General features: G+C 40.6%; 1 protein-coding gene across 2 annotated transcripts in view; it reads left to right on the forward strand.

Moving 5' to 3' along the window:
• The window catches only part of LOC143291761 (uncharacterized), a 20,694-nt gene extending 19,349 nt beyond the window's left edge, over positions 1 to 1,345 (forward strand). For both annotated transcript variants that reach the window (XM_076601896.1, XM_076601897.1), the window contains exon 5: positions 1 to 1,345. This exon is cut by the window's left edge and continues 900 nt beyond it. The gene's annotated coding sequence lies outside the window, so the exon portion shown is untranslated.
• Positions 1,346 to 10,898: the final 9,553 nt, after the last annotated feature.

Genomic DNA, 10,898 nt, shown 5'->3' on the forward strand with positions numbered 1-10,898 from the left:
CTTCAATGAACAGACGTCGAACTGCCCGCCTCGCTATGCTGTACAAAATTCGGCAAGAAATGGAAAGCATGAACAGCATGAAACAAAAGATGAAGCCTACCGTAGCCCGACAGAGGAGAGGCCACACAATTAACCATCAGTACACCCAAACAAGATGCCGCACACAATATCAGCAAGTCCTTCCTAACTAGAACAATCCGAGACTGGAACAGCCTGCTCCAGAGAGTCGTGGAGGCCACAACCATCGACACCTTCGTGTCAAGGGCCTCCAGACTCACTATTATAGGGTGTGGTTTTTTTCCTTTTTGACTCACTTGTGTAAACAAAGTGAGTCTATGTTTTAACCCGGTGTTCGGTTGTCTATGTGTGTGTGTGTGTGTGTCCGTGTGTCTGTGTGTCCGTGGTAAACTTTAACATTGACATTTTCTCTGCAAATACTGTGTCAGTTGACACCAAATTAGGCATAAAAATAGGAAAAATTCAGTTCTTTCAGTCATCTTGTTTAAAACAATATTGCACCTCTGGGATGGGCACGAAAATTTTTTTTAAAAAAGAAGCCTAATTATATGCAAACTGCATTTACTGTTATATATATATTTTTTGTATTCTCTAAACTTGGCACTTTGACCTCTTATTCTGACACAACAACAAGAGCAGTCATTATTATCATTTTTTGTTCAAACAGGAACTTCTTTTGCTAATCATGGAATTTTTATTTATTTTGCAAACGTTTTGGCGCAGATAGTAAAAAAAGGGAAATTACTCTGTAATTAATGCTAGGGGACTTAATTTATCACAAGTGAGTCTTGAAGGCCTTGCCTCTCTTGTTTGTTTGTTGGGGTTTTTGGGGTTTTTTTTCGCTTCTCACCTCGTCCGAAGTGACAGAATAATCAGCTGGTTGATTGCGGTAACTTCCCTGGAAGAAGATGAAGAACTGGCGGTATGGCAGAGTGTTAGTCACTAGTGTGTGACCTTCGACAATAAAGATGAGACGAGAAACCGAGGTCCCGTGTGCAGCATGCACTCAGCGCACGTAAAGGAACCCACGGCAACAAAAGGGTTGTTCCTGGCAAAATTCTGTAGAAAAATCCACTTGGATAGGAAAAACAAATAAAACTGCACGCAGGAAAAAAAAAAAAAAAAAAAAAGAAAAAAAATGGGTGGCGCTGTAGTGTAGCGACACGCTCTCCCTGGGGAGAGAAGCCCGAATTTCACACAGAGAAATCTGTTGTGACAATAAGAAATACAAATACAAATAACCTACGTTACAAGATCCCAATGACCATGCTAAAACGATCCTCCTAATCCAAGTACCTGTTGAGGGAGACCAGGGAGACGAAGACGAGAGAGAGAGAGAGAAAAAAAAAAAATCAGAATGGATCCAGACAGTATCACTGTCAGTATCAGAAGCTCAAGGAGGCGTCACTGCGTTCGGATAAATCCATATACGCTACACCACATCTGCCAAGCAGATGCCTGACCAGCAGCGTAACCCAACGCGCTTGGTTAGGCCTTGAGGGAAAAGAAAAAGAAAAGAAGGTAGTAATAATAATAATAATAAATGATGAAAATCAAGATACAATAGTGCTATGTACTTAGTTTTGTATATAATTTTTGCTTTTGTTTCGGTCAACTATGCTGTTAGTCCCAATGGTGTCCTCCAAAATGTGTCAACTTTGTGCTGTGCTTGGGTCTGTGACTGCTGCTTGTGGGATTTTAGTGTCATCCATACTGTAGCTGGAACTTTGATATTTGTGTGCGTGGGTGTGTGTGTGTGTGTGTGTGTGCGTGTTGTGTGTGTGTTGGAAGCCTTCATGTACAAAGCAAACGTCGTAAATAAAGCAAAACCACATCAAATGACTCAATGGCTATCTTGTGTTTGTGTTCTTTGTTTCTTTCCTTTGATGTCTTTTCACACAAGTAACATTAGACGGTGTGTGTATGCGTGTGTGTGAGCGCGCGCGCGCGCGTGCGTGCGTGCGTGCTGGATCTTTCACGAGCGTATTTGATCTTCTGCATGCTTAAACTCACGAAAGAGGTTTAGGCACTTGCAGGTCTCATAATTATGCGCTGACCTGCCAGATAAGAAAAAAAAAAAAAAAAATCTCCATCTTTAACCCATCACATGCACGAAACAAGAGGATTGAACTAAGGAAAACCTGTGTGAGAATGCGGTGCCCTAACCACTTGGCCACATCACACCTCAGCGGAAGGGGAAGGTGGTGGTGGTGTTTTGGGAGGGTTTTTGGTTCTTTATTGACTCACTTGTGTAAACAAAGTGAGTCTATGTTTTAACCCGGTGTTCGGTTGTCTGTGTGTGTGTGTGTGTCCGTGGTAAACTTTAACATTGACATTTTCTCTGCAAATACTTTGTCAGTTGACACCAAATTTGGCATAAAAATAGGAAAAATTCAGTTCTTTCCAGTCATCTTGTTTAAAACAATATTGCACCTCTGGGATCGGCACAAAAAAATAAAAAAGAAGCCTAATTATATGCAAACCTCATTTACTCTTATATTTATATTTTTTGTATTCTCTAAACTTGGCACTTTGACCTCTTATTCTGACACAACAACAAGAGGAGTCATTATTATCATTTCTTGTTCAAACAGGAACTTCTTTTGCTAAGCATGGAATTTTTATTTATTTTGCAAACGTTTTGGTGCAGGTGGTAAAAAAGGGAAATTACTCTGTAATTAATGCTAGGGGACTTAATTTATCACAAGTGAGTCTTGAAGGCCTTGCCTCTCTTGTTTTTTGTTTGTTTGGTTGGTTGTTTTTGTTGTTTTTTTTTAAACAAAACAGCAACAATCAAACCATAAAGAACGCAGACAAAAAGTATAAAAAATTTTCTCCTCTGCAATATGTATTGACGATTCTCTTGGGCTAGTAATGAATTAAAGCAACACGCAACTTGAAGACAACACAACGACAACCCGGATGTCATCATGAACAACCGCTTTAAGTAAGATATCAAACAAACAAAAAAAAAAAAAACATATCTCAAAAATTCAAAATCAAACATGAAAGGATCAAATTACACTAGGACTTGCAAGTAGAGCTCATTATTAAAAGGGACCCTCATTATTTACACACAAACACACACACACACACACACACACACATATATATATATATATATATATATATATATATATATATATATATAACACGTTCACACTATTCATGTGCACATTCGCAATCACACACCAATCTGTGCATTCACATACGCAATGCAATGCCACATTGCTAGAAGTGCACATGCATAAAACACACACATCCTTGCACACACAGTGTACACGCGTGTGCGCAAACATGCATACACCCAGCGCGTACAGAAATATGCTGACTGACAATGTTGTAACGATGAAGCTGGTATCGTGTACGTGGCTTTCAAACATGTAAAACAACATAAACATGTCACGCTATTGTAATGGTGTACTTTCTAACAGCCTGTAAGCGAGTTACATGAATCCAGTGACTGTTTCATCTTTTACACGTCAAACACCCCCCCATCTGGGTGAGAAAATAAAATAGTTTACATGTTTTATGGCAGGCAGAAAAAGCACAGTTTTCGAGTGTTAACCACAATGGTAGTCTCTCTCTCTCTCTCTCTCTCTCTCTCTCTCTCACACACACACACATGCTATTCTTAAATAACATTCAACATTCTCAGTCAACGTCTAATACTATACACTACAAACGAATGACTTTATTCTATAAACCCAAACACAGAAAATGATACGGAAGAGGGGGGTGGGGGGGGTGGGGGGGGGGGAAGGTGGTGGCACTGCGAGACATGTGATACAAATGAATTCAGACTTACCGCCCTTCAGTCCCTCCGGCATGAATGGCGGCAAGGGAGAACAGTCACGCTTGCCCCGGTTTTGGGGGGGGACCACAGTACAAATGAATCCATTACCACTCAGAAATGGATGACACGTGTATGACATGTGAATAACGAATCTGTAATCATTTGAATAACGAATCTAGATTCTTTAAGAAAAAAATAAATTAAAAAAAAGGGCGTGGCCAGGAGTCCCCCCCCCCCCGAAACAACGCAAAACCTTCACCAAACCAAACCCTGAATGACTTAGACGGCAAGGGCTTTTTGCCAACTAAAGGGTCGTTCAACTCCACTTCAAAGCTTACTTATTCTTGCTTCTAGTCCAGCCGACCTCACACGGCCATATCAGAACGGTCAAACCATACAACTGCTCAATCGTGTGAAGACTAAACTGTCATGTAAAGAAATAACAATAATTATTATTTTAAAATAAAAACATAAAACATAGTTCATCATGACACATTATTTTAACTTTCTTTTTTTTTTTTTTTTTTTTGGGGGGGGGGGGGGGGGGGGGGGGGGCGTTTCCTTAGGGCAAATAAGACAAGGCCTTGCTGAGAATGTCAGCCCTTCTGCTTAATGCATTTCCCCAGATTTTAAAAAATAAATAAATAAATAAATAAAGGAAACAAAACAACAATACTTCAAAGACAAACAAAAAAACCCCAAAACAGGCCGTTTAGGCAAATAACACTGCAGAATGGGCAACTAGTGTCCATACCAGTGTTCATAATTTCACCACCTAATCGCCAGAGCAAAAAAACAGCACAGACAGTACATCATATGCGGGAAGAAAAAAGAAAAAAAAAAAGTGTCAAGGCTTGCTCGAAAAAAATTTTTAAAAGGGATGGACTGGGAAGGCAGACAACAGTGAAGAAAGAAGAAGAAGAAGAAGAAGAAGAAAGCCAGAAATAAAGAGAGCAATAGAAAAGGAAATTTCTAGCACAGAATTTCCAGGCGGGGATGCTGTCTATTCTGGAAGACCCCCGGCCTCCCCACAAGGGGACCACTCCAAAGGAACAGCAGGGAGTCATGAGAGAAGAAGCACGGCGACCTGGTTCTGGGCAACGTCTCAGTTTCAGGTTTCAGTTTTCAGTTTCAGTAGCTCAAGGAGGCGTGACTGCGTTCGGACAAATCCACATACGCTACACCACATCTGCCAAGCAGATGCCTGACCAGCAGCGTAACCCAACGTGCTTAGTCAGGCCTTGAGAAAAAAAATTTTTTAAATAAAATAAAATAAAATAAATTAAAATTTTCAAGTTTCAAGGTGGAGTCAAAGTGTGTGTGGGCTGATCCACAAAGTTATACGCTAAACCACATCTGCTTGAGTAAAAAAAAAATAAATAAATAAATAAATAAATTAAAAAAAGAGAGAAAAATGCCAGACCTTTGCATACTCCCGAAGTACTGATCATTCCTTGAGAGCCTAGCCCCATGGCTTGTACAAAGCATAAACAAGGAAGTGTCTGGCTTTGTTCCAATGACCCTTTTATTCACCTGTGTGCCAGCTGAATCGCTAGCATAAGCAGCCACTGACTTTAAGTTGTGTATGCACTGAGTTACCACTCTTTATCGTTTATAAAATTAAATAAATAAGTCAATAAAAACACTGCTGCTTACAGTCCAGCCAACTGCAAAGGGCCGCGTCAGGACTACACAAATGAATAAAAAAAATTGACCGCAAAAATTAATAATATGAAACAAACGCACAAAACGAAGAAACAAGTAAATGCATTAAAACGTAAATGTTCAAAAAAAAAAAAAAAAAAAAAAAAAAAATCATTCGCCTTCGAGGGAATACCAGCCAGTGACTCCAGCATAAAACAACAGACAGAGGACCGTAAGCTAAAGACCGCACACCAACAACTTGACCTTCAGGGTGAAATGCCAATAGGTCGTCAAACTTCAAACTCACCCATATGGACAGTATGGACGGAGAGGGAGAGGATGGAGGGGGGGGGGGGGGGGGAGGAGGAAGGAACAAAGGGAGGAAACTGCGATACCGTACAATTTTAACAGGAGCAACAACCTGTTTCTCTTTCACTCACACACACACAAACGTGTGCACACACACACACACACACACACACACACACACACAGACTGACAATGGCAAAGTCTGGTGTTGGTACGACTACTGACCCAGTTATCAGCAGTGATCAGAGCGAGACCCCATTTCTGCATGGCACGGTGTCCTCAGTAAAGGTATGAACGGCTACGCGACTTGGATCGGGGGGAAGGATAAAACTGCATGGTACTGTGTCCTCGGTAAAGGTATGAACGGCTACCCGAATTGGGTCGGGAGGGTGTGGGGGGGGGGGGGGGGGGGGGGGGTGAGGGGGAGGGGAGGATAGAACTGCATGGAGAGGACTGGGCCCCACCTTTCTATGTCTCACCCGAAACACAGTGGATTCAAGTTCAATGTCCCAATGCCCGTTAAACAGGCGAAGGCACCCTTCACCTTTAGCTTTTGACTCTCTCTCCACCTCCATTTTATTCCTACTGTTTCTGGGGGTCTCTCTCTCTTTTTATATCTTTTGATCTTCAATATTATATATCTCTTCATAACTCTGACTCTGCAAGTCCCCCCTGAATTCTCTTTTTATCTCTTAGTACTATAAAACTTTTGGGAGGTGTAAGGTGAACAAAAAAATAAATAAAAATAAAAATAAAAATAAAAAACAGACCAGTTGATCTGCGCTTTCATACCATCAAATAACAACATTCAAAGAAACAGCGATGAACCGATGAAACTTGAAACAAGACAGAAAATCGAAAAGCACACACTTTGCTGTGCTTCAAACGAATCACCTCAACAAAATTTCAAACTGTGATAAAATCACGAAATGAAACAAGCCAGACACGACCTGTTTATGAGAACACATATCATTCATCAACCGAAAAAAAAAACATCAACCATTTCTGTGAGACTGGGGTGTTTTTTTTTTATGTTTCAATCTGCAATATCTTACCTCATCACCAAAGAAAAATGCCACATTCAGTGACAGTTGGATTTTACACGTCTGTAAAAGCCTACCCATGTAAAGTGTTATATAAATGTCCAAGTCACACACAAAAAAAGAGGGGTCACTGGCCACACCATTCCAGAAACCATCGAGCACAGAATAATCTTTTAAAATCAACAATGAAAAAATAAATATACTGCTCTGCTCTGCGGAATACCATCTAGTACATAGCGTGAAAAAATATGGACGTCCCGCACACTCCCAAGCAGTATCATGTTGTTGCTCAGTCAAATTGTGGAGTCACTGCGTAAGTAGATCATATCAATAATATAATGTGGATTACACATGTACATTTACACCCACATGGATGCATCATTTTATTACAGTACACACACACACATACATTCTCTCACTCTCTCTCTCTCCTGTCACTCACATAATCACTCATCACACACAATATGGTGTTGTCAATACACATGACCATTAATACACACACAGATGCATACTATTAAACACACACACACACACAGAGAAACACACAATTCCCATCACACATGTAATCACACACAATATGGTGTAGTCTACACATTACCATTAACACACATATGATTATGAATGCATACTATCACACACACACACACACACACACACACACACACACACACACTCATTCACCATCCATTCACTTCCACCAACACAGAATAACCAGCTTTCAAACAGCCTTTTAATTAAAAAAAAACATAAGAGTACTCGCCCACAAGAATCAGTTACGAACCATCAACCATAAGCTAGCCTGTCCAAAACTGGAGCATCAATGTGAAATTCCAAGGACCCAAAAACTTGCGTATAAACTTGAAAAAAAAATTTACATCAACCTTTTTGTCATTATTTGAGTTATCCATCAAAACCAAGCCACTTGATGAGGAGGTTGTATGCACCATGCCTCTTCTGCAGCAACACGACTGCCTTCAAAATTCTCTTTTTTAATACAGAGTGCTTGCTTCGTTTGTAATGACAAACATGTTTCAAACAAAAAAAAAAGCCAGGTAAATTTTGTGTCTGAGGATGGATGGCTCTCTCTTCTTTTTAACTGCAGGTTAATTTCGCATTAATTCTTTGCATGTGAAATTCGCTCTTTTTTTTTTTTTTTTTGGTCTATCGAATTTCAGCTTTACGCATGTTTCATTTTCAGTGTTGGCAGTTCTAGATAAACAGACAGTTGATACATTTCTCAACTGTTAGCCTCCATCTCCCTTCCTGGAAAACAGGGCAGGAAAATGATCCTTCTCAAAGGACACAAGCACTGAAGCAGTGACAACCACCAGCGAATGACACACAATCCACGGATGGAAGAAAGGAAAACGAAAACAACGGAACATAACTGAAAGCAATGCTGACATTCAAGCCGTTCCAAAGCCCTCTTCCTCCCCCCTCCTCCCCAAACCCCCACCTCCCCACCACGTCCCCTCCCTTCATCAACCTACTGACAGCGTTTCTTGACCTCCTGAGCCCCGAACATAGATCTTTCGACAGCAGTCAGTAGACAAGTGTGTTGAGGATATAATTTTCAAATCTGAGAAGCAGGAAGCAGACAAAATGAATGGATGCGAAGAAATAAAAAAAAACAAAAAAACTAAAAGACAAAATATAACTCCACTTGCCAATGGCATACAGCAAAAAGATTGGCCTCTTTGCTTCTCATCGTAATTCTGTACAGTCATCGTTTCCCCCCTTAATTAGTTTGTTTTTTTTTTGCTTGATCGCCTGATCAGGCCAAGTAGTTTTGTGACCTGTTGTGATTCATCATCAGACACAAAATGAGGAGTGCCAAAGAATTGATAGACAGAAAATACGAAAAAATTTTTTAGCCGTATGCAAAGCACAGGAGCAGGAGTCAAGATGGCTGCCGAAAAAAAAGGGCACTAGTCAGGGATGCAAAAGGGAGGTAACCTACTTCGGGAGGTTATCGGCCGTAGCTACTTTCGTTTTCTCCGCATAGGCAGGTAGTAGTTTGCACAGGACAGGAATCAGACCCCTGCCGGAGTCTGTACTAGTGGGTCATGGTTAAGTATGTGTAATTAAATAGTTGTTTGTTTTTTTTTGCTATCCCATTGTCCACACCCGCTCTTTCAGTGGCATTACCAAATGTCCCCCCAACACGCCAACAACAGCCACATCCAGTTTCACCTTTCGAATGAGACAATAAACCAAGTCCCATGTGCAGCATCTACTTAGCACATGTAAAAGAACTAACAACAACAAAACAGGTTGTCCTTGGCAAAATTGTGTAGAAAAATTTACTTTGATAGAAAAACAAATACATTTTCAGGCAAAAAAAAAAAAAAAAAAAAAAAAAAAAAAAAGAAAAAAAAAAAAAAAGTGAGGGGTGGCACTCTTATTGTTGCAATATTCTCTCCATGAGGAGAGCAGCTCAAATTTGACAGAGATATCTGTTGTGACAAACAGGAATATAATACAATAATAATAATTATTGATGGGCTCAATAGCCGAATGGTTAAAGCGTTGCACTTTTAATCCAAGTCCCAGGTTCGAATCTCAGTGACAGCGCTGGCGGGTAAAGGGCGGAGATTTTTCCGATCTCCCAGGTCAACATATGTGCAGACCTGCTAGTGCCTGAACCCCCTTCATGTGTATACGCAAGCAGAAGATCAAATATGCATATTAAAGATCCTGTAATCCATGTCAGCGTTCTGTGGGTTATGGAAACAAGAACATACCAAGCATGCACACCCCTGAAAACAGAGTATGGCTGCCAACACGGCGAGGTAAATAAGCAAAACGGTCATACACGTAAAATGTTACATGTTGGTCTGAGCATGTATGTGTGGGTGCCTGAAATCTGATTGAATGACACAGGAAACAAATGATGAGCGCCCAGTGGCAGCCGTCAGTCGGCTCTACCCAGGTATGCAGCCTGTTGTGCAAATGACCCCGTGTTTGTAAAGCGCTTAGAGCTTGGTCTCTGACGCTATATAAGTATCCATATCAATCAATGAATAATAATAATAGTAGTAACAATCTGCTGCAGTTCATAAGCAGCTAGTAAAGTCAGGACATTGTGTGCTACACTCTTCTGTATGCTACAAGTCTTTTTTTAACCCTATGACTGCTGCTGATGAGTATGCTCGTCAGTGAAGCACGGTGACTCACTGACACAGCTTACAGGTCAGGATGTCGGTCACCACTGGACGGCTTCCCTCCTAGGATGGCTCTACTTTTAGTCAGCACAATTCACGGATACCACTGAAAAAAAAAACAAAAAACAGAACACAAAAAGGGAGTGACTGCACTTCAAACTCAGGCCACACTGGTCCCATGTCACAAAGGTTCAGAGGTCAACAGTCAAGGGGTTAACTCACTCTACCCCACAGCTACAAGCCTGCTACAACTCCCCTGGACCAACACTACATGAGACCACTGCAGTAAAAAAAAAAAAAAAAAAAAAAAAAAAAAGGGTGGTTCACTAAAACGGCGAAAATCGATGGAGAATTGTTGATTCATTCAGTCAAACAAACATCCGTTTTCATGCTTCCAGAATCCATAAACGACTTAACTCAGAAGGCCAACTGTACCAAGCAAGAATAAACAAAATTTAGAATAGTGTAGCAGTACAATAATAATCGTACCAGGTCAACATGGGAAGCAGTCATAGTACGAGATAACTCGTACCCGGAGAAGAATGAGTTTTAAATCAGACAAATGTCTGTCTTCACCTCCTTTCTCTCTCTCTCCCTCGCACAAAATTTCTACGTACTACTCCATCATTATCAAAACACATTCATCTTTCTAATGCAGCATAAAATTGCAGCTTTATTCCTTCATCTCTCATTTTTTCTCTCTCTCACTTCCTTGCGCAAAATTGTATGCTTGTTTTCATCTTCAATTTCACTTCAGCCGGACAGTTTTGTGGCCATATATCCTTTCTACCTGTTCAACACGCACACAATGGTAACACTGAGATTCACACGCATGCCAATTGAATCGTTTTCATCCCCACACACAGAGACATAGAAAATGATTCCATATATTTTCTTCTACTAACGCCTGCCATAAACCCGAGG

Source organism: Babylonia areolata, chromosome 17 (genome assembly GCF_041734735.1).
Source record: "Babylonia areolata isolate BAREFJ2019XMU chromosome 17, ASM4173473v1, whole genome shotgun sequence".
Lineage (NCBI taxonomy): Eukaryota > Metazoa > Mollusca > Gastropoda > Neogastropoda > Buccinidae > Babylonia > Babylonia areolata.